Source organism: Juglans microcarpa x Juglans regia, chromosome 3D (assembly GCF_004785595.1).
Source record: "Juglans microcarpa x Juglans regia isolate MS1-56 chromosome 3D, Jm3101_v1.0, whole genome shotgun sequence".
Classification (NCBI taxonomy): Eukaryota; Viridiplantae; Streptophyta; class Magnoliopsida; order Fagales; family Juglandaceae; genus Juglans; species Juglans microcarpa x Juglans regia.
Window position 1 is genome coordinate 36,386,699 of NC_054598.1, and position 26,325 is coordinate 36,413,023.

At 36.7% G+C, this 26,325-nt stretch overlaps 1 pseudogene; it reads right to left on the bottom strand.

The window, feature by feature from the left end:
• Window positions 1-1,210: 1,210 nt before the first annotated feature.
• On the bottom strand, window positions 1,211-3,672 carry LOC121255283 (annotated as a pseudogene).
• Window positions 3,673-26,325: the final 22,653 nt, after the last annotated feature.

Consider the following 26,325-nt stretch of genomic DNA (forward strand, 5'->3'; position numbering starts at 1 on the left):
CTTGGTTTGGTGGATGGGACGTCATGGATTTGAGTCTCTATGAGAAAGATGCAAAGAAAATCATACACATATCCATTATACCTTATACCCACCAGTTTTGTACCACATTAGTAGTACCATTGTGTGTGGTTGGGATCGATATATATGATCAGACTCATGTTTATCTTGAGAGAATATCTATGACTACCCACCATCTAGCCTCTCCTAACAGGATTCCAACGAGAATATGATGTTGTAATAGTCACATCCAAAAGGTAGGACTTTGCAAAAATCCAACTATTCGACTTCGATACTGACTCTGCACCCATTTGAATTGGAGTCGAGAAAACGGAGCCGGAGCCGAAGTCGGAGGTATTTGTGCAGTTTTTGTCTGAGTCGGATCGATTTTCTGACTAACTCCGAGTCCGGCATTCGACATCCGGCTTGAGACTCTGATTTCGCAACGACGTCTGTCTGACTTATGCGTCTGACTCCAAGATTAGTTGACATTTGTTATAAGAATATGTATTATTTATATAGTGATCATATATACTCATATTGAAAGTTTATAACATATATAGTTATATTCAATATTATACTAGCATTTGTTAATTATTATAAAATAATGTACTTATATTATTCATTAGTTAATAATAATAGAATAATAGTCTAGTATATGTACACATCATAGTATCAGTATCATGCATATGTGAGGATAGCTGAAACTTGATTAGCTAATAGTGAGTCATGTACCATGTATATATTGTAATACTAGCAATCTATTATCTAGTATAATAATATGTAATTAGAAAAATGTTGTGTAATTATACATATAGAGCAATTGATAATAGTTATATACTACAAATAATTAGTAATTAGATATACTCATAACCCAATACTAGACACTAGTAAATTAGTAATTGTTAATAATCAACACTAACAACTAAATTCAGCATTTAAAAAACTACAAAATCCAGTTTCTTAAATAAAAAAAATAGGCTTAAAACAAAGATTAAATTTATGGCTTAAAAAACATAGAAGAGATTTAGGATTTAGAAACAAAAAAAAAAAAAAAAAAATAATACATGGATTTAGAAAAGAAGCTAAACCCAAAATCTAACTAGCCCAACTTAACCCAAATTCAAGGTTAAAACGGCGCCATTTCGATAACAATTCTCGCTGCCCAACCTATTTAGAACTGTGTCTCTTCATTGTCTTGTTACTTTCTTTCCTAATTCTTCCACATTGCACTAATCAAAGATCTTATGTACTCACGAGCATCTTCTTCACTGGCACCAGTATCATTCATGTAGCATTGGATCGATTTAGGAACCTCACCTCTCTCTAACTCATCCGGATTTCAAAAATATATGTGAAGTAGTCCAACAATCCTAGATGAAATTCTTTGGATATATAGTATGGTTTGCACACCGTAGATTTTTCGAGATCATCCGCAAGTCATAAAATCATTGATGACCACCGTATTATATCTGGATACGCTTCTAAGCAATCCAAGGCATCCCTTATCACTAGATTCATGATACAAAAATAAGCATGCATCAGTGCAACTGGCACTGATATTGAAATCTATGCATTTTCAATGTATTCTTGAAGGCTTGGAATATATTTGTTGTAGTACCACTTTGCCCTTAACAAATAAGATCTACATAAATCTGCCCACTGAAACTTTTATGTTGGAGCAAATTACTAGAGGGTATTGTATACTGCATAACATTATACTTTTAAAAAAATGTTGAATGAAGAATAATGATGAATTTAGAGGTAAAGTTCTTACCACTTTTTTTTAGGTATCAAACAACATCGAACCCTTTTTCCTTGAGAACTTCAAAAGCCATTTCATGAATAGAATTACGGATAGAAACAAAGCATAATTGCATGTAGTAAGGAAGTTGTTCCATTGCATCGGCATCCCTTCTGGAATCACAAAGATTACAGTTGAGTTTTTACATTAAGGGTAAGCCATAGATGAAGAAACTTAGAGGTGTTATGCTTTTAATAGTCTAATACAAACCTCTCAACAGCATATGTAAAAAGCTCAAGCTCATCCAAAGTTCCGTATATATAATACACATCATCTATTGTCGTTTTCAATGAATTGACCTTTGTTGAAATTTTCCTATTATATCTAAACTCAAGTTGAAATGATATCCCACTGTCCATAGGAAATTATCCATCAACCTATCCCCTGCAAAGCCCAAATTTTCTCCAAGTCCAGTGCTACTCCACCACCTTGTTCCGAACGATAAGAGGAAAAGAAGACAAAAAGTGGAATAAATCACACACGATACAAAATTTACGTGGTTCAACAATGTGCTATCATCCACGAAGTTGTAGATGAATTTAGTTCAGATGATAACCAAAATACAATACAGTGATATTTGTACAAGAGTATAGTACAATATATAAGCAAACCCTAATCAGCAAGTCGGGCAGGATTAAAAGCTAAAACGGGTCAAAAAAAATTTCCTGGAGGCTTAGACCCCAAATGGATTCTTGTCAGATCAGATCATCAACTGGGCCGCCACAAACAAAAGAAGGCTTCACATAAAAAAGCCCAACAATTCCTTTGTATGAACCAAAGAAAACCATATCGGTTTCAGAATAATAGCTATGCATTTCTTTGCCTTTCGAATCATATATGTCAAGTAAAGCTCAAGATAGGTTGAGATCCAAATTATAAAATGAGGATAATCACGGTTAATTTTTACCTTATCATTTCTTTTATATCTTCTTGGTAGATTTCTTGTGCCACATTGAAATCCAATTATGCAAGCTTAAGCAAAATAGGGTTCATATCTCCTCTATTCCTATATACATCAATGAACCACCTTGCTTCCAACCTAAGCATCCTCCAATGTAGTGGAAGCTCCAAGGCATGGCTCACCAAAGCAGAGAGATCATTTTGATCTTTGCTTAGTTCGACAAACTCTCTGAGTTGTTTGGTTGTGAAATCTCTTGCTTCCTCCAATATAGTTTCAGCCTCCATCAAAAGAAATGATGCTTCGTATAAGAATAGCATTCCTCTGACATCCTCACAAAAACATGGCTTGAAGCTTCCTAACCTATTCTTGAAACCGTTGAAGATCTCTGCAATCATGTGATGGGATCTAAGGAGTCATCATTTGTAAATGGTAAGCTCCCATGTTTTAGTTATTTTAGTCAAACCATTTATTAGCTTTAAGAAACTTACCTTGTGGCAAACTATATCCATTTTGTCCTAGCAGTCTAAATTCAAGTACAATGGCATATAAATTCTCTTGTGCATATAAGCACCATGATTATTAATATTGTATAGACTTTCTAGAATCATCCTAATCTCATTCTCAAAATGATAAGGTAATCCAAGCCTTTGTGAAATATCAATCAGCTCACGTTGTTGTAAAGGATCTATAATTTTGTGAAACACCATCCTTGCTTCTCCCTTCAACTTATCAACTCGTTCGATCCATGATTGGCCCTGGCAATTCAATTTTTTCATTAGTTAAACTAATTAGCCAAATAATTCACAATCAACAATACAAGAACTACTATAAAAATGTATGACATGAATGCACATACCAGATATTCACTTCTCTACGATTGGGTGTAATCATAGTGCCAAATGGAAAGTTGGTAATTTGCTAGTCGACGAACAACAACATTGAAATGGCTTAAGATCTTGCCAGTGGCCATGCCCTTGCATCGAATGGGAGGTGTTGTGAAATGTTGTGCAAAACACACACACCAATGATAACAAATCAAGTAAAATCAATTACAATCAAGCAAACTATGCACAATAAACGTAGTTAGGCAAATTAACTATGTCCATAGAGCTGCAGAAATTTTATTAACCAGAAGAGATTACAATCACTCAATCTCAATTCATACTCTCTAGAGCTTTTTGCTCTCTCACACAATATGTACTCACTTGACAATTATTCTCTCTCAAAATATGCTGAGAGTCATACAAAACAAGTCAAATATGATAAATATATAGCAAACAACACTAGAAATCCTAATCTGGTGAAATCTGCGTTCTTCGCTCGAACAGCGTGTCCAGTGAGCCATGAGCGAACGGCCAAATCAACATTGGCTCGAGCGGAGGTTGAGCAAACACTAGGATTTGTGTCTCGCTCGAGCTTATTGTCGTGCAAGACTTGAGCGAAGTCACGGCTCGAGCTTCGCTCGAGCCCACTGTCGAGTGCACTTTGAGCAAACTTCACTTAAGCGCATTGTCAAGCGCACATCAAGCAAACATTCTGTTTCTCGATTTTTAGCTCTAAAACCGGTCTCCACATACACCCCAACAATCCCCCACTTAGAGACTGGGTCTCCACATGCCAACCACTATTTCCGCCAAGCTCTATCATCTCTGCAGCTCATAGCTCCCGTCTTCAAGCTAGAAGACGCACTAAAGCCAAGCCCGACTTCTGTCTTCCACGTACATCGTCCTTAGTCAGCACATCCACTAGCTGACTCATAACTCCCATTGCACCAGAAGTATCCGGTCTCGAACTGATCTTGGCAATCTCAACCAATTTTTCCAGGCTTTCATGAGGAATGACAACGTTGACTCTTTTTGGCTTCCTCACATGTTTCGCATGATCAAATCTGCATTTTTGCACTATTGTATTTTCCTGCACATCACTGGATCTTGATGTTGAATACAAAGAATTAAATCTGCTACCATGCGCTAAGACCAGCGCACTCTTAGTGATCTTCCAAGCTCCTATAGAGAATGCTACTGCAAAACTGTTGTCATCAAGCTGTCCCACAAGGATCAAGTCTTTCTTCAGATCTGGAACTTGTCTGACTTGTTGTAAAGTCCACACACCCCTGTTTGGAAGTCTGATGTGCACATCACCCACTCCTACTGCATCCAGTGCCTCTCCATCAGCAGCATACATCTTTCCAAAATCACTAGCAACATAATTCTACATGATTTTACGATGTGAGGTGCTATGGAACGAAGACCCTGAATCTAATACCCAATCATCAATTAGATTGGGCACTGCAAGAAGTAAGGCATCATGAATTTCATCTGCCACTATATTCATCGCGTCATCCTTAGCACTTCCTTGATTCTTGCAGTTTTTCTTAGTGTGGCCCGGCTTGACACAACTCCAGCACATGATATGTTGTCCAGATCTCGTCTTGCTCTTCTATCTGCTCTTGCAGTTTGACTTGTCATGTCCTCTGCCCCTATTCTCAATATTCAAGGCAAATCCTGAACTTGAGAACTAACCCGAGTCTCTCCTACATACCTCTTCAGTAAGTAACATGTCACGTATGTCATCATTGTTCAGTTTTGTCTTGCCGGCTAAACTACTCACAACCTTCCTCAAGGCCTCTGAACTATTTAGCAACGATGCCAACATAATCAACGCTCTGATTTCATCATCAAACTCAATCTCTACAGAAGACAATTGATGTGTGATCGTATTGAATTCATTCAATTGTTGGCTGCAGACATACCTTCTGACATCTTCAGATTGGACAATTTTTTCATTAAGTGCATTTTATTATTTGCCGACGGTTTTTCATACATACCTGACAAAGTCGCCATGAGATCCATCGTGGTTCTCTCTTTACTGACATTGTGCTCCACTATTCTGGACAAGGTTAGACGAACAAGCCCTAGAATCTGTCGATCTAACAGGGTCCACTCAGCATTATCCATGCTCTCCAGTTTCTTTTCCAACAGTGGAAGGTGGAACATCTTCCCATACAAATAGTCCTCCATCTGCATTTTCCAATACCCAAAATCAGTGCCGTTGAACTTCTCGATCTCAGGTGTGATCACTTTATCTCCAGCTATCATCCTCCTTCAGATCAGACCTTGGCTCTTGATACTATTTGTTATGCAAAATACACACACCAACGATGGAAAATAAAATAAAAGCAATCACAATTAAGCACGCAATACACAATATATATGGTTCGGCAAATTGCTTACGTCCACAGAACTGCAGAAATCTTATTAATCAAAGGAGATTACAATCACTCAATCTTAACTCACACTCTCTAGGGCTTTTTGCTCTCTCACACAATATGCACTTATTTGACAACTGTTCTCTCTCAAAATATGCTAAAAGTCATACAAAACAAGTCAAATATGACAAATATATAGCAAACGGCTCTAAAAATCCTAATCTGGCAAAATCTGCGGTCTTCGCTCCTGTGGCGTGTCTAGAGCGCCTCGAGTGAACAGCCAAATCAACATTGGCTCGAGTGGGGTGTCGAGCGAACACTAGGGTTTATGTCTCGCTCGAGCTCACCGTCACGCGGGACTCGAGCGAACTCAAGGGTTGAGCTCCGCTCGAGCCCACTGTGGAGTGCACGTCGAGCAAACTTCGCTCGAGTGCACATCAAGTAAACATTTTGTTTCTCGATTTTCAACTCCAAAACCAGTCTCAACATACACCCAAACAATCTCCCAGTTGGAGACTGGGTCTCCACATGCCAACCACTGTTCCCTTCAGATCATCACAAATACATTCATAGAAATTTCCCTTTTCATTGGTAAAACTCTTGAAAACCTCTGTAATCAACAAAGCTCACTAGTTGGTAAATGATGTGTCTGTTTATTTTTGTTAAGCATTAATTACTAGCATGCATGTTGTTTACCTTGAGGTACATTATATCTCTTTTGTCTTAGCAATCTAAATTCGAGAGTTGTGGCATATAAACTCTTCTCCTCGCAATCACCACCTCCATAATGAGTATTCTGTATTTTGTCCAATATCCTCATTATTTCATCTTCAAAGTGGTAAGATACTCCAAGTCTTTGCAAGATATCAATCATCTTGACCAGCTTTAGAGGATCCACCATTTTGTGTAACATCTTTGTCACTTCTTCCTTCAAGTTATCAATTTTTCTAGTGTATGACTCCCCTTGCCAATCTAAATTTCACTGATTAGTCACGAGGCACTGATAATGCAAGAACTATTTAGATCAAAACTAAAAAATAATAGACATAGCAAGATTTACCACATATTCACTTTTTAATGATTGGATGTAATCATCATGCCAAATGCTAGGATGGAAATTTCCTGATCGTCAAACAATAGTGGAGTCACTTGACTTTTCTTCAAGAGCCATGCTTTGGAATGGACGAGGAGTCACTGGTACTATACATAGTGCACCTATAAGACGATGGCTTAAATATTACAATCGACAATATAAAAATGTTGTGGCCGTTACTAAAAATATTTATTGTTGCGGCGTAGATATCTGGAGTACAAGAATTAGGCTTGAGAAATCCTCTCAATTCATTTTATCTCATCTCATCATTACAATTTTAACAAATTTTCATATAAAATATAATAAATAATTCAAAATTTTCAAATCTTAAAATGATAACAATGTTAAAAAATAATATTCTAACAATATTTTATTCAACTTTCAATTTTCCTCTTCTGTAAAGCAGCTGGTAGACATTTTGTGTAACACCCAGACCCAGTCAAGCTCAATGTTCTTCTTTTTCACTGCCACGACATGCATGATCTTGCACGTCTCCTTCCTATCTTTCTTTAGGGTTTTTCCAATCAACTCTTTATATACATGTACTCCTCTCCTGAAAAAAAAAAAAAAGTAGCCACAAACCTCCCACGATAGTCTTCATCCCAACAAGCCCAATGCCTCATTCACACAACCCGTAGCCACTCAGCCCAGCACTCGTCAACGTTGCACCCATAGCCAACCACCAGTGTGCATGATGAAAACCTAGAATAGCCGCTTCTTCTTTTTCTCCCTCCCCTCTCGGTTTCCCATAGTCATCTCTGCACCTTTTAGCCATCCCCTTTGCCATCCAACACCCTCACGGAAGCCCAAACGTGTGAGTCACCACTACTGCCCGATTCGTCCACCCCAACCTCCATCTCCACGTAAAACCAACGCCCAGAGCGACCATTGGAAAACACATTCAATAGCCACCATTAGTAAACCACAGCGCCCCACCGCCAACTGCTCAGCCTCAAGCAAGAACCACCAGCGGACGCCGGTCGTGCACCTAGGTCCACCGGGACCACCTTCTGGTAAGCTCACAAAGTGCCACGGCCTCCTCGCCGTTCTTTCCGTTCTCTCTCTCTCTCTCTCTCTCTCCCGCTCATTTCTCTTTCTGCCCCACGAGCTCAACCGCCCATTTTTCTGTCATAACCACCACCCAACTCGCCGCCCGTCGAGCTCTCAATCTTTCGGTGAGCCTCTGCCTCACAAACTGCTGTTTTGCTTTTACGTAACATGAGTTTTTGTCAAGGTAGTTTTTGTTAACATGAGTTTACGTAACTTGGTTAATGTATTGTTTAATTAAATAAAATTACATTATTACCCTTTGAGCTACAAGTTGCGTTAAGGTGTTTTAAACTTTTAATATGAGTTAGTAATCTCTAATATATTTATGTTTACAGAGATATCTTAAGTATTTTAACATGTTATTAAGTAAAGATTTATTTTAAGAGTAAACAATATTGGTGTAATGTTATTTGTACACTTTAGATATGATAATAGTTATGGTTTATTTTAAAATATTTTGAGATAATTATATTATCTAGTATTAAACTTTATAGTTTGTTTTCAATAATAAATAGGTAAGATTTTTAAATGTTTTAGTCAAAGTTATTAAATCAATATTGATGATTTTAGAAAGTGATGATTTATAATTTGAAGTTAAGAAATTTTAGGTTTTGAGGAATTAAATAGGTTATTTTAGAAGCTTAGGATTAAATATTGAAATACGTGATTAATTGAAAATTTACGAGAATTACGTGATTATTTTATAGGTAACGCTTAATTATTATTCGACATTTTTTAGGAAAATTCGGAAAAAACTAAGAAGTCCATGTAAGTAGGTTCCTATACCAGACTTTGCATTAAAATAAAATGAGCTGAGGTTGATTTTTTGAAAATATACATATTTGGTTATGAAAAGAAATTTGAACTAGCTCAGTTATTTGTTCTGCGTTACTCATGAGATTCTGTTTAAGAATAAAGTATTTTCTGGCATGTCTGGTGTAAACATGAGCTTATTTTTGACATTCTATTTCTGAACTGTGCAAAAGAGAGCAAATACATAATGTTTTGCATAAATTATGTTTTTGAGATATGATTCTGTTCTGTTCTGAAGATGTTTTGTACTCTGATATGATATGATGTGATTTATGAAAACCTTTGTTCTGGTTGGTACCAACTTTTCTATTTCTGGTGCACCCACTTTGAAAACAAAATGGTTTTCTGCGTGGTCTTTCCTATGTGCACACTCGGGGCTCCGAGAATGAATAAGGGGAAAATTCACATTCTATTTCTGCTCGGTTAGCTACCAGGATTTGCACAACCCTACCACGGGGGTTAAATATGGTATTTGTTCTGATATGATAAGATAAGATGTGATGTTTCAGTTTATGCATTCTGAACTCTGTAAATGCTCATGTTTACACACTAGTATATGTTCTCTGCTGACTGAGTTGTTGATAACTCACCCCTTATCTCCATATATTTTTCAGATAATTTTGATGCTTCAGCTGAAGCCAAATGAACATTAGCTCAAGCGAAGTGTCGAGCGAGAGTCGTTAGGGTTTGTGTCTCGCCCGAGCGGGGTGTCGAGCGGGACGTTCAGACTTGAGCTCGAGAGTCAGTCTCCAACTGTCGAGCCAACTTTCAGCAAACACTTTTTCAGCTCCAAAATCAGTCTCCACATATACCCCAACAATCTCCCACTTGGAGACTGGGTCTCCACATGCCAGCCACTGTTTCCAGCCAAGCCCTATCATTTCTGCAGCTCACAGCTCCCATCTTCAAGCTAGAAGACGCATTAAAGTCAATCCTAACTTCAGTCTTCCACATACATCACCCTTAGTCAGCATATTCACAGGGCAATTAGCAACTCCCACTGCACCAGGAGTTTCCAGTCTCGAACCGATCTTAGAAACCTTAGCCAACTTTCCCATGCTTTCATGAAAAAGGGCAAAGCTAACTTCCTATGGCTTCCTCACATGTTTTGTGTGATCAAGCTTGCATTTTTGCACTCTTGTATTTCCCTGCACATCACTGGACCCTGATGTTAAATATAAAGAGTTAGATCTCTTACTATGCGCTAGGACCAGTGCACCCTTAGTGATCTTCCAAGCTTTTCCAAAGAACGCTACTGCAAAATCGCTGTCATTAAGCTGCCCTACAGAGATAAGGTTTTTCCTCAGATTTGGAACATGTCTAACTTGCTGTAAAGTCCACAAGCTCCTATTTGGAGGTGTGATGCGCACATCACCCACTCCCACTACATCCAGTACCTCTCCATCAGCCGTATACATCTTTCCAAAATACCAGCAACATAATTCTGCACGATTTCTCGATGTAAGGTGATGCCTTGCATAATTTCTTATATTTTATCACTTCTTAACTTTAAACTTTAGTCTAAATACCCTATTATTGGACTGAAATACTAAAATGTTATTAGAAATCATTAGAATTAATGTGTATTCTTGAATTGAGTTTCTATTCACTTTGGGATACTCCTGAGCAGATTTTTCATATTTAATTTCAGAGTTTATAACAAAGCAAGTCCAAACCCAGTCGAATTCAAAGGACTTTCAAGTGGGCAAGACGTTAGAATAATCTAATAACTTTCAATGAGTGTAGGACTCTTCAAATAAGGATAATGATGGGGTTTGAGAGTAATTCGGATCAGAGTCCAAAACGCACTAGTAGACAGCATGGACACACTTTACTATTTTAATCATAACTTTCTGCTCTAATATCTGATTGATGCGATTCTTAATGTGTTGGAAAGCTATCCTAAAGGGCTACAAAGTTGTCCCGAATTAGGTTTTCTAAATTCGAACTCCGAAAGCACATACGTGGCTGGAAAGTTGAGTCCTAAAATTTAGGCAATTTTGTGTGCGGGAATATGAAGACATTAGGATTTCTTTCCTATCCTATTTAAGCATATCATTAGCACGAAATTGGAGAGTTTTTCAGAGGGGCATTTCTTTGGAATTTTTCGTTTCAGACGCTGCGGCTTGCGAGGGACGACACTTTGGACTGCGAGGAGTATTTTCAGTGTTCATTTTCTTCTATTCTTCTCTCTGAAAAATTATGGTGAATTCGTTTATGTTGAATTTAATTTTTAGCATGAACTGAATTTTCTTCATTCTAGGAAAACGATGTAATCTAGTTCCGAACTATGCTTGTTTTTCTATGTTAATTTCAAGTAATTCTCTTCTATGTTTGTCTGATTTATTCTGAGCTTATTGCTTCTAATTAACTGGCCATTAATTAGATGATTTTAATCTTGTGATTTGCTGTCGAAAGAGGGAATTATAGGATAGATCTTGGATATTTCGGCATAGATAAATATAGAGATTGAATGACTTATATGAGCCTATGTAGTATTTAAATCATTGATATTATTGTTTTCTTGTTTTATTAATTTGCATACTCTTGTGTAAAATGATGAACAAGAATAATTTTCAATTGACTGTCGAAAGGGGCTTTTGGATGTTTGTGGAGATTTGCTAACAAATAGAGAAAATTAAATTCAATTAATTAGATGAGTAAAGCATAGTGAGAGAATAGGTGAAATCGATTTCTCTAGGGTTTTCTTTCCCATTGAGTTGATCTTCGAACAAACAGTTTTCTTTTCCTTTGAATATTTTCTTTGAATTAATTTTATTTTAATTTACAATTACAAAAATCTTAGTGACCTTTCTAAATAAAGTCAGGATTAGTATAATTTCAGTATTTGTCAAAAGTAAGTTACCAATACCTGAGGACGATACTCTTCTCATCACTTTACAATAAGACTACGATATTGTGCACTTGCAGTTTTGCACCGATCATGAGGTGCTGTGGAACGAAAGCCCTGAATCCAACACCCAATCATCAATCAGATTGTGTACCGCAAGGAGTAAGGCATCATGAATTTCATCTGCCACTACATTCATAGCATCATCATCAGAACTTTCTTGATTCCTCCAGTTTCTCTTGATGTGGCCCGGCTTGTCGCAACTCCAGCATGTGATCTGCTACCCAGATCTCATCTTGCTCTTCCCAATACTCTTGGAGCTTGACCTGTCATGTCCTCTGCCCCTATTGTCAACAATCAGGGCCGATCCAGAATTTGATGACTCATCTGAGTCTCTCTTACGTACCTCTTCAGCAAGTACCATGTCACGTATGCCATCATAGTCCGGTTTTGACTTGCCGGCTGAACTACTCACAACCATCCTCATGGCCTCCCAACTATTTGGCAACGATGCCAACAGAATCAATGCTCTGATCTCATCATCAAACTCAATCTCTGTAGAAGACAGTTGATTTTGTGATTGTATTACATTCATTCAAGTGTTCGGCTACAGACATACCTTCTGACATCCTTACATTGAACAATTTTTTCATCAAGTGCACTTTATTGTTCGCAGACAGCTTTTCATACATACCTGACAAAGTCACCATGAGATCCACTATGGTTCTCTCCTTACTGACATTGTGTGCTATTGTTCTACACAAGGTCAACCAAACAAGACCTAGAACCTATCGATCTAATAGGGTCCACTTAGCATCATCCATGCTCTCTGACTTCTTTCCGAACAGTGAAAGGTGGAGCCTCTTCACATAGAGGTAATCCTCAATCTGCATCTTCTTGTACCTAAAATTAGTGTCATCGAACTTCTCGAGCCCGGGTGTGTTCACTTTATCTCCAGCCATTATTCTCCTTCAAATCCTACCTTGGCTCTTGATACTAGTTGTTGTGAATTGTTATGCAAACACATACACCAACGATAACAAATAAAGTGAAAGCGACACAATTAAGAACACGATGCACAATATACGTGGTTCGGCAAATTGCCTACGTCCACAGAGCTGCAGAAATCTTATTAATCAAAGCAGATTACAATCACTCTATCTCAACTCACACTCTCTAGGGTTTTTTGCTCTCTCACACAATATGCAATCACTAGACAATTGTTCTCTCTCAAAATATGCTTGAGGCCATCCAACGCAAGTCTAATATGACATCTATATATATAGTGAGTGGCGCTGGAAACCCTAATCTGACAAAACTGCGTACTTCGCTCGAGAGGCGTGTCGAGCGCCCCTCAAGCAAACAGTCAAATGAACATTGGCTTGAGCGGAGTTTCAAGCGAGGGTCGAGCGAACACTAGGGTTTGTGTATCGCTCGAGCGAAGTGTCGGGCGGGACTCTCGGACTTGAGCTTCGCTTGAGCGGTATGTCGAGTGACGTCGAGCGAACTTTGGTTCAATCCAATTGTCAAGCCAACTTTTAGCAAACACTTTTTTAGCTCCAAAACTAGTCTCTACATATACCTCAACAACATATATTGAAACACAAAAAGTAGAGATCCCAACTCGTGGGACAATCATGTCATAATTAACCTAATTGACGTAAGTACTATGATTACAAACTATTGATCACGACCGATCAGTATCATTTATAATAAACTTAAGATAAATTTTAAAACCTTAAAAACAACATGGTGGGAGTGTGTCTACATGTGTGTGTCATATATTGTGTTTATCCTCGTGATTATTCAGAGTCTAATCGCTAGTCTCTTTGTCACGCATAAATAATAATATTATAATTAGGTGGGTTTAGGAAAAGTAGCAAGTACTCCAAGTTAATTAGGTAAGGTAAAGAAGCTAGCCTCCATCGTCATCACCTAGATCATCCGCAACTAATTGAACTTTAAATCAATTAAATAGAGGCCGCCGCATACCATTTAATTTCATCTGCCAAATTAAGCATAAACTTAGCTATAGAGATATTGGAGACATGCATGCCTTACCATGATGTCGATCGATTGGCTAATTCGTTCTTGAGATTGAGCACTTGTACTCTCACGTTCTGTTTTCCTTTATTTTGTTTTAGATATTTAAATTTAGATCGATGCATAGAAGTTGACCCAATGAACTGCCAGTAACCGATCAGGAAGCCACCTTTGAAACCAATTCCTAAGAAAACTTAACATGAAGACCTAATTCGGATCATGCTAGCTAGCTCCGGTTAGGTACGTACGTACCAAAAAGTCATACTTGTATCAATCTTTCACGTGACGCAACAAGATCTAGCATGGATCATGCTCTCAGTATGAATAAGCATCGTCCATACTCAAGCCCGGTTAATTCCACCATGATCGCCATTCATGTACTTAATTGCTTTCAAACGTTCCATTTACTTTTCTTCAATTAAGTTATACTCCTAACCGCAAAATAGAATCTCTCTCTCTCTCTCTCTCCAAAAAGGATCCCATCTAAGTGGGGTAAGGAGCTCCGCCTCCTCCCTCTCTCTTTCCTCCCCCTTCCTTCCCTTCGCCATCCTCCTCCATGGTCTAGAAGCCATGGATGTAGAGCTTTTATTTGTTGATCTTTCTTCACTGGAGCCAAAAATGGCCAATCTATCATCTTCCAACCCACCTCTGACCTCCACGCTACACCTCATGGAATTGTTAGGAAACCAATCTACAAGGGGCAAAATGTGGTGTGGTAAGCCGATGAGCAAGTGTGCCTTACGCATTGCCAAAAATGGCACATCAATCCTAGGCATCACCTACTGGAGGAGCTCCAATGTCATACGTGATGCTCCATCAAATTCCTAGATCCATGTGCTCCTCGAACGCTTTCAAAGATGTGATCTTGTCATTCATCTATTCCCACTTATCTTATCGCTTTCCTTAAAACCAAGAGTTGACATATTCTAATAATTGGGATCTCCCATCCCCACCTACTGTACTTGGGATTGGTATTGTAATGAAATCCATTGCCAAAAAAGGCTTCATTTACTTCATCCTTTATGATAAGATTCTCGAAGGCTATGCCTCATGGCTATGAAGAACTCACATTTGAACAACTTTAAATTAGTTGTTGAAATATTGTGTACAAAAAGAATTTGAACCAATCAAGCCTACTTCCCTAGCTAATATGAAGTATTATCATGGAGCTAGCAAGTGGTTTTGAAAAGGAAACATGATTCTATAGATGATCACCTCATTTTTAATTAATGATCGATCAAGCTAGGATCCCCACCCTAAGTTAGCTGCATTACTTCAAATAGCGAGTGGCAAATTAATAAGTGATATCTCCAAATGTTGTTTGTATCGAACCTCAATTGTAGGAAACTAAATTCGTTGTAAGAAATGTGTAGTGCCACGCTTCAATGGTAATTGCGGTTAATTTCTAACACAAACTTGTGTGAGTGAATGATCGAGTGGAATCTATTTCTATCATAAAGGTTACAAGTTTGGAAAATATTGTTTTATTTTCTATTAGAGCTAGTGACTGGCATCTTTTAATTAGCTCCTACTTCCAACCACGGAATCTTAATTGGTGTTTAATTGATGATGATCACCAAAACAACACATGCTTCCTTTTCTCTCGAGACCGAAAACCCTATTGATCATCCCCTATAACCTTTCTTTTATGGCCACCGCTGCTCCGCCTACCCCGGCGATGACTCTGGATATATCACTCTTTTCTTTCTCCTCTACTCGGTTCTATATTGGTCGTATTATTGGTTTTAGTGTATATGTAATATCACGTGTATATCTATAGATCTATAGATATATAGGAAGCTATGGTTTTAGTATTATATCTTATTTAGCATTAAGGTATTTTCTTTAGTTTGGGATAAACTTGGTTTAAGTACATATCATCGTCACAAAAAAAAAATAAAAAAAAAATAACACGTGGGTTGACCTGATTGACCCATTTATTTTATATATGATTTATATTATAAATATTTTTGTTCAGTATACTTCCACGTGCAATATGCATAGACTGTAGATCTTTTGAAAATCATTTTTGTGATTCATGAATAAAGTTGTAGTGACTATTTTATGGTAAATAATAATGAAACGTTGAAAAATACCTTGTGCGTCTATTATGACAATTGAGTTAATTCAGAAACTCATAATTGTTAAAAAGTGATAATCTATGATCACTACAACATATAAGGCTTTTTGGGACGACAATTTTTGTCCCAAAAAACTAGAATTTCGTCCCAAAATACTTTTTGGAACGAAAAAAAAGTGTCTCAAGATCGTTCCAATAACAGTGTCGCAAAATGTATTTTGGGGTACCGCTATTATGGGGTACCACTATGTGATGCCCCGTATTTTAGTTTATTGTAATTGCATGAGTATTTTAATTAATTTAAATATTGGTTCTCTTGTTTTAAATTTATCATATTTCTCATTGGTTTATTTTTATGATTTTTAAGTTGTGAAATTTATTATAATGTGCTTTCTTGGTATTAATTATTGTTTTGCATTTAAATTGCTCTTTACTTTAAATTAGTTTAATGTTGGACTTTAAAATTATTGTATCGTTGGATTTTTATTATTATTTTATTTTAGCTAGTCATTGCATTTTAATTATTTTATTCAATTTACTGTTTTGAAATTATTTTCGTTGGATCAGTTTTGTGACCCAAGTTATGAGGATTGGACCTCATTTCTTTTCCTCACTTTTTCTTTTTCCCTCTTCCCTTTTCCCCTATTTTTTCTTTCCCTTCGTCTCTTCTTTTTCCCCGGCTTTTTTCATCCCGCACTCGAAGTTCTCCTACCCTCTCTTCCCATCCATTTTTTTTTCGACCAACCACAGCGCTGTCGTGCACTACCTGTTGCCGTCACCGCCCCTCCCATTTTCTTCCCCTCCGGTCGGCGACCTTCCCCCTTCATTTTAAGCTTCTCCCTCGCCACCGTTAGCCTCCACGCACGGATTCAGGCCACGCGGTCTATGTTTCAGTGCCGCCGTGGCACCACCTTTGGTAGCCATTCTTTCACCACCTCACCGGCGACCTCCCAGCTACCTAAGCCACCCTTCCTTAACCCTGATCTGGCACCCTTGAAGCCCCTCCATCCCCATTTCAGATGTGAGTGTTTTGGCCTTCAAACGCTGCCCACGCCACCACCCACGACCAACTGCCACCACCACTAGCCTCACCAACACCTCTAAGCCCTTCCCTAACTGTCCCAAGTCTTCGTTTGTCCTCGTTCAAAAGTTGGGTTCTTGAGACCCACGACCATAGTCCAGAATACACTGTTACGTTGTTGTGCCGTCATCTCTTGCACCTCTTTCATCATTCGAAAATTATATTTTAGCACTGTTAGTAATTTTTCAAAGAATTTCTTGAGATTTCAATATATTTTTGCACTAAAAAATCTTTTGCAGTCTGGTTGGTTATGCTGGACATTGAGTCCGAGGAGTATGAGGGTCAGTTGGATGTGAGGATGGTTATTTATTTAATTGAATTATGCATGCTTGCATTTATGTTGTGTTTGGCATCTTGGCATCTATTGCATCATTTCATGCATGCTCATGTGATATGAATGAAAACTGGATTTTCATGTGAGAGATGATTTTGGGTATGTTTGAAATGATTGGATTGAATGGTTTACAAGAAGATAAAGAAACTGTAGGGATGGTGGTAAGCAGGGACGGTGGTTGAGTCCCTCCTGTGATTCCCGCCTACAGTGCTTTGATAGGTACCTCTTGTGTGGAAAGGAACTGTAGGGATGGTAGTAGAGTTCTGCCTGTGATTCCCGCCTACGGTGCATGCGGTAGGGATGGTGGTAGTCCCGCTTGTGATTCTCGCCTACAGCGTGAGCTATAGGGATGGTGGTAGTCTAGCATGTGATTCCTGCCTAGGGTGCACGCAGTAGGTTTTTGGTTCACATTTATGTTTCGTCATGTGCACACATGTTTGTTGGTTGCATTAAAGCATTTTTATCTCTTGGGTTGCATTAAAGCATTTTTATCTCTTGGGTTGCTTGGTTGATTACTTGCTTAGATTCATAGTCTCACGGTACTCGATACCTTGCGATACTGTTTTATGGTATTCTAGATTTTGATGCAGATGAGGACGAAGAGCCTGAGGATTCGGCTCCGCCGGATAAGTGATTTAGGATCACTTGCTTGTGTATTGGGATTTGTCTCCCACGTTTTGGTTATGTATTTGGTTTGTATTATATTTATATTGGATAACTTTATAACTTTTTAAAGGCATTTTATTTTGGAAAGCTGTATTTAAATTTCTGGTTCTTAGTTGGCTAACTTTTAATTAACCACTGTGACTTTTGTTGTGCACTTTTGGCATGTTGCATACACTTGAGCACTTATCATTGGGATGCGTGACCTGTGTTGTCATCATCCCGACGTCACGATTCTCACGTTTCTGTACTTGGGAGTCAGGGCATCACACGCTGCTCCGCCTGCCCCGGAAATGACTCTCTTTCACTCTTTTCTTTCTCCTCTATTCGGTTATGTGGCCCTAATATTACTGATTTTAGTATGTAATATTAGGCCTGTGCAAATGACCAGTAAACCCGATGGAACCGCTTAAAGTCGCCCGACCCGACCCATATTTGACGGGTTATTATATAATCGGGTCTACAACTTGACTATTTAAGGGGTTTGTATCTTGATTTCAACCCGTCCGAATATGTGTTAAGTTGGCGGGCGAAGCTGGAGAAGTTGTGTTTGAAATAGTTAGGCAGCAAATCCTTGGCGAAATCTGCAGTTTCCACACCACAAAAGTTGTGCCACTTTCACCGCACAATACGTCTTTGTCAGGAATGGCACCGAAACTGACCTCTGCGCCATTTTGTCCTCCGAATTTTTTCCCTCACCGACATACCTTTGAAATGATCTCCCTTAACCTGAAACAAAAAGAAAACCAAAAAAAGAAAAGATGCAAATCTAGAGAGAATGAATAAAATGAAAACGAGAACGATCGGTTTCTCCTACAGCGATTAATTTTGAATTTTTCACAATTCATGGGAGAGAGAAAACAAAGACGTGGGGTTCTAGGCATCTTGATAAACAGCATTAGAAGAAAGACAAAAGCCACAAACCATACTGTTGTTCAGCCGTTTTTCAAAGGTTAAGTTGGAAGAGAGAGAAGATAATTATGAAATGGGAATTGGATGAATTCTAGACTTTCTGTCGTGAGGGAAGCTACCAATACATTTCAAAAGGGATTTGGGGACGAGTGCTATTTGAACACATGGATTGCATCATTTTTACTTTTTCCAAGAAGAAGAAGAAGAAGAAACAAAGAAGAAAGAGCAGCTGGTCAGGTCATACAGGTTCAACTCGGTTTTATTTTGATCCGGTTGGATCGGGTTGGCTCCTTCCATAGCTGCGTTCCGGGCCGGGTCGGGTATAAACTTGACTTTTCCAGGTCGAGTTGCAAACCTACTATAATATCACATGTATAAGTCTATAGATATATATATATATATATATATATATATACACATATAGGAAACTATAGTTTTAGCATTATATCGTATGTAGCATTAACGTATTTTCTTAAGTTTGGGATAAACCTGGTTTAAGTACATATCATCGTCACCAAAACAAAAAAAAATAACACGAGGGTTGACGTGATTGACCCATTTATTTTATTTATGATTTACATTATAAATATTTTTGTTCAGTATACTTCCACGTACAATACGCATAGACTGTAGATCTTTTGAAAATCATATTAAATTAATAATAGTGATTCATGAATAAAGTTGTAGTGACTATTTTATGATAAATATTAATGAAACGTTGAAAAATACCTTGTGCATCTATTATGATAATTGACTTAATATTTCAAAAACTCATAATTGTTAAAAAGTGATAATCTATAATAAATGGTGAATAATATGCAAGGAATATATATATATATAATATATATATATATATATATATATATATATATATATATCTTAGACTAAAGAACCTATAAAAATCGGAAATCCCAAAAATCGAAACTCTAAACAAGTGTAGAATCTCCATATATCCAAGGTTTTGACATTGACTACTAAAAGATGATAGTCAAATTAAGTCTGCTCCGATAAGGATCCTAAAAGCTATATGCTATATTTTCATTATGAGTTTTTGTAAAAATAAATAACAAATATATTAAATACCTAATCTACATTTGAATTGCTTAAAATTTGAATCTTTTAGATTTATTATATATTTTTAATTTTATGGATGTTGTCAATATATATAATGGTTTGCAAAGGAGTTCTGAACCAAATCCATAAACTTTTTGGTGAGAAGCAGGTATACTAATTATGATGAAAACGATGTGTATAAATATATATTTATATATATCCATTAAATTAAAAATGCATCTACAATTTGAAGAGTCGTGAAAAAAGGTTGACCCATCACGAAAATGGAATCTAGATATATAGAAATTAAGATAACTCGCAGAAAGATTTGATGAACATCTTAACAATATTTCATAAACAATACTACTAACACACATTGTAACGCCCTGATCCCGAAGGTCCGGAGTGTTAACTCATATAACCTGATAATCAACTCCAAATTAATAAATCATATATTCTCACATATCAAATCCTCAATCCAACAACCCAAATAAATATCAACTTTTCTCCGTGTCTGAAATAATAAACTAGAATAAAATAAAATTGACATAAGTCTCCATAAACCGTCTAAATCCATTGAAATCAACTTAATAAATAAATAACATCCAACAGCAGCACTAATACCACGAGATACCCAAAACTAACCACAGCTACTCTTGTCTACAAACTCTAATACAGATCTTCAGCTGAACCATTAATGTCATTTGAAAATATTATGAAGATTAAGGGGTGAGTTATGAACAACTTAGCAAGCAGAGAACATATACTAGCATGTAAACATGAGCATTTATAACGTTCAACAAGCAGAACAAAACATTTTCTTTCAGAATGCAGAAACAACATATTTACTTTCAGATTGTGTAAACAAAACTTGTTACAAAACATCAGAGTGAAATTTTCAGAAAACAAACTTGTTCCCAAAAAGAAAATCCTTTGGCATATCCAAATTGAAACATTATATTCATATCATCTCATAGCATTACATCGGGACAAATACCATGTTTAACCCCCGTGGTAGGGTTATAAACCACCATTATACCCGTGGCTGGGCCGTATTCCATTTTTCACCCCATGGTATGGTTATAAACCACCATTATACCCGTGGCTAGGCCTTAACAGAAAACAGAAGGGAACATCATCGGAATCAGATCACATTCATATACAGAATCATAACTTAATGCCAAGGTTTTCAGATGACACATCATATCAAAACAAAATACTGAATAGCTTCAGATCATTTCACATGTTTGAAATAAACAAAATCCAAAACATCTTCATTTATTCATTGCAAAAACTTTTAGATTTTCATATTCGCTCTTTTTGCATAGTTAAGAAATAGAATGCATAAAATTAGCTCATGTCTACACCAGTCATGACAAAAAAATACTTTCTATTATATAGAATTTATGCATATGCAGAACAAACATCTGAGGTCGTTTTTAGATTTCTTTTCAAAAACAAACAAGCATATTTTCAAAGTCAACCTCATTTCATTTCTTTCATACAAATCTAGTATATAAACCCCGCTTACTTGACTTCCGTGTATTATCAACACCTTGAGTCGGAACTCTAGTAGTAACATCACCTAAACAAAATATATACCCAACATTTAATAAACCAGTCCAGTAAGCTACCTTTTATTGAGTAATAAACCAAAACAGCCACCTTTGATCAATACCAAACTAACCATAAATATTTCCAAAACCAGCAACAGCAACTCCTATGACTAAAACATAACACAAACAATACGTCAACTCCAACCTTCAAAATAAAACTTCAACGCAACCATCATGTATTTTAGTCATTCAACAATTCAAGACTTGGGTACCTGCGCCACTCATAATACACCCAACACATCCAGCTCAAACACCCATTGCACACACAGTCAATAAACCACCTCGGAACAGCCCTCAATCACTTCCATACGCCACACACATCAACCCAAAACACCACACTTTAACATAAATAACTAAAATAATTAAACTTAAAAAAAAAAGAAAGAGAGAGTAACGAAGCTTACCAACGTTGGACTCTAAGACAACAACTGACAAACACAAGGGGCACTGTTCTAAGAGGCAAACGCTCTGTGAAGATGAGAGAAGAAAAAAATAAACTGAGTGTGTGCGCAACGGAATGAAACAAAGAGAGTGTGTGGAAAGAGAAAAGAAAAAAAATAAGTCATAGAAAATAACGTACAAGATGGTCTGTGTGTGTGCAAAAGCAGGGGGTAGAAGTAAAAATTAAAAGTGAGATCAGTGAATGGGAGGGATGATTACCGAAAAGAAACTTCAGAGAGAGAACTCGACAATGGCACAATATTTCGAGACCCACGAGGAATTGAACACTGCCATTACCCAAAGAAAAATCACGAAATCGCCTAAGAGTAAAGAGAAACAGAAAAAAAAAAAGAGCGATGGCTCACCGTTGTGGAAGAAAAAAAAAATCAGCCAACGGCGACAAGATTTCAAGTGCTCACGGAAACGCAGCACCAGCCAAGGATGAACCCAAAGATCTGAGTAAGAGGGAGAGTCTGAGAATAACCATAGGAACGTGGGAAGAGTCACACGGAATGGAGAGGTTTTTGGGAAGAACAGGAAAGCTGGGAAAGGAAAGAAAACCAGGAAAGGAAAGAAAACCGAAGAAGAAAAGAAAAAGAAACCGACGGGAAGATGAAAACAAAGAGGGAAAAATAAAACTCACCAACGACGCCATTTACTGGAGTCTTCTGAGCTGGGCTTCATCTGTACCTGGGCCTTGGGCCCGGGTGTTACACACTCATTTGTGGAAAATTTTCAAGGCTTCAAGTAAATAAAATGGGTACCAAATTTGTTCCTGTGAGTTTGGGTTTTTTTAGTTAGAAAGTTGAAGTTTAGCCAAACTCAAATCATTTCCATTTCCATTTTTTAATTGGATAACATGTGTAGGAATACTTTGTCGCTTCTTTTTTTTGAAAGTGAGTTCACGATTTTTTAGGCTTCTGAGTTTTTTTTTAAAACATTGGTTATAACTTTTTAAACCTTTGAATCTTTTAATTTTTTTAATATTTTAGCAATTTTATATACTCTATGGTTATAACTTTTTAAACCTTTATGTTAATCATATAAAAGTTGTGGTTTGTTTCTGTTTCTCTTTTGATGAGAAATGCAGGTGGATTTGTGAGTGAAATGATTGCTAGTGGACCTGAAGGACCCATACCATCATCTATTTCTGTTTTGGAAAAGTTAAAAAATTTGTGAGTGAAGATATTCTCGATCACTCTGTCAGATGATACATGTATTCGTAGTTCTTTGTTAGTTATACTGATTGTGATTTTGTTTGTGCATTCCACCCTGTTTGTGTATCCCATTTTACATTTATTTCTTAAACTTTAATAATTTTTATCTCAAAAAGGTTATTAATGGAAACTGGGTATGTCCATTTGCACTGAACTAGATCTTTTTTACAATAACTTCTTAGAGAGTTCTATGCCACCATCATATCACAAATTTGGAAGCTACTTGCTGGAAAGCATAATCTTACATCACCAATTTCCTTGTATTCTCGACCAGAGGTGATGACAAATCAGTCTTACTTGTTCGCTCAATCTATGAAAGCCATGTCACTATCCATTATTTGCAGCCTAGAATATTTTTATTGTATAATTTGTTGACATTATACTACTGAAATTGTCAAAAGTGCAACTTTTGAGGTATGCAACATACTCTCTATTTCTTTCATTTCGCATATATTATATGTGGAGTAATGGAGTCTTCTACTTCTTAATGCTTTGTTACTCTAAATGTTAAGGAATTTAAAAGCACAGAGTGATGATGAAGACGAAGTTTTGGCTGCTTCCAGAATTGCATCCACTATTATCGATGCTTCTAATTCAATTGAAGTTTCGAGTACGTACTTTCGTATCTAAGCATGTAATACAAATATTGAATAACAATGTGCTGCTTATGAATGCTAGCATCATTTGTTAGTTTGACAATAGTCTAATAATACTTTCATGTGATGGTTTCAGGAGTTCTAGTAGCATCAATGATGAGACAATGGATCCATGCTGTACAGAGACAGAAACTAATGAGGTTGAAAAAACCTTTCAGGGAATAATGGAACAAGGAGTATGAAAAGATACAAGACCAAGCTTTGTAGTTTATTATTGTGTATGAAAGTTTGATTAAAGCAGTGTATGTGTTTTGTAATATTCTTAGCAAATTAATTCGAACAGTGTTATATGTAGTGAATTACATCATATATGTCTCATTCATTTTCATTTGATTTGATTTTATAAAATCATTCTATTCATACATCAATATAATATAAACAATATAGGCTTTTATGTAAAAAATAAAATAAAAAATTAACCAACTCAGGTTAACCCGGAATCCGAGTTTTAAAAAATCCAAATTCATCCGGGTTTTGGCCTGCGTTTGACCCGGGCTAACCCGGTTTGGGTTCTGGCCCAGGTTTGAAACCTTGGTTTAGGTCTGTGTATACTTAGGTTCCCAAGCTGGAACCCGAATTGACAATCCTAATTATGGAATTAATCACAAAGATCACACTTAGGTTTATGGAAGGTGTATATAGTACTGCCATTGATTGATAAAAATCTCATACAGAATCCGTGAAGGCCTCGAGTTCATCAAAACTATTGCCATGCTTATATATATATATATATATATTGATATGAATGTATGTTGATATTATATACTTCCAATTAATTTGAATTTTCTATGATCCTGAAAAGATAATTATGTAAGTGAGATTATTTTCTGTGAATAAATTATGCAACATGTGAATTCATAGTATGTTTGATTCCTCATTTCTTTTAATATGTTACTTATTGTATCTTTTTGTTGTAATTGCAGATAAAAATGATTGAGATCCAATTAGCCTCTGCAGAATCCTCTCCTAGTGACATAGACACATACAAGTACTCAGGACCAAGTCTGATTTGGTAAGAGGTTTGGGATGTTCTTTCAAGCATGTCGGTTCATCATCTACGACCTTGATTTCGGAGGTTAACAATCTTACCAAAGATTTAGATGCAACGCGCCAAAAAATTGAGCAGATGAAGTTGAGGCAGCAGAAGTTGGAGTCTCTCTTATCGTGATAGTCTGATTTAGAGATGTGTTTGCAGGAGCAACAAAGAGACTAGAAGGAGAGAATACCCATTGAAGTTCAAAAGCAAATACAGAGGGAGATGATGGTCCAGATGGAACGTGTTATTTCACTTCAGGATCGCATTGGGGAAGGAAAGAAGAATAAGTGAATATATCATTATCATTATTAGAAACTTTTATTGCTATTTTTGCAACTCTATAAGACATTATTAGTTGTTATATTTATGGTGTAATATGAATCAATTTGTAGGTTTGTTAATTTTATGAAATTACTATTTCTTATCAGAATGTTTGCATGCAAAGAACAAACGTTCAAACATGGCTTCACATTCGAACCAACGTTCGAACATAATACTACTGAATTCTAAGAAAACGTTCGAACGTAAGTCACTACATTCAAACGTTTTCACGCACAAACAATCTAAACGTTTGAATGATTAGAATAACTACGTGTGAACGACAACCCAACACCCGAATGTTAAAAATTGTACGTTTGAATGCTTATCCACTAACATCCGAATGTTACATTCAAACGTCTCCTAGCAAACGTTCAAACTTTGTTACATATGAATGTAAATATAATTTGTGAGAAGTAAAAATAACGACCGTCTAATTTTTTTACGTTCGAATGTTAATCGGTCAGGTTAGCGTTTGAATGTCGGTTTTTACGTGCGAAGTTACGTTTTGTGAAGGATTTTAACTGTCAAATAAAAACATCATGTTCGAACGTTACATGTCACGGAAGACTTCCAACCGTCACAATAAAATTTTTTGTGATGGTTGGAAGTCTTCCAGCGTGATGCTACATGCCAATCTTTTATTAAATTGATAATATTGCCCATAATTTGTTCTACAGTATAGAACACAGTGCACCAAATGTGTATCATTTACAAAATCTGAATCATGTCTAAAATTTATGAGTGACATTTCTTGTATTGATATATTATAATTATTTTTCTATAGTTTATTTGAACATGAAATTGTCACATATATGAAACTGTTTAAATGATGACATGATGTGATTGATGATAAATTGTTTTGCTAAGTGATTATTTCAACTCGAAATTCTATTTTATGAAATAGTTTGGTGATCACCAAAGTGATCCAACTAGAAAGTCATAGGTTTCAAGTTGTATTTTGGATCTTAATACTCATATCCCAAGTATAAAGAAAATGACTTTGCAAATTTTTGAATAGATATTTATATGTGTCTTTGATCATGAGAATATTTTGACCTGGACCAAAGGTGCACCACTTTTCTTGTGATTAATATACTAAAGTAAAATAATTAATGTGTATCTTTAATTGAGAGTTGGAATCGGATACTCAAAGGT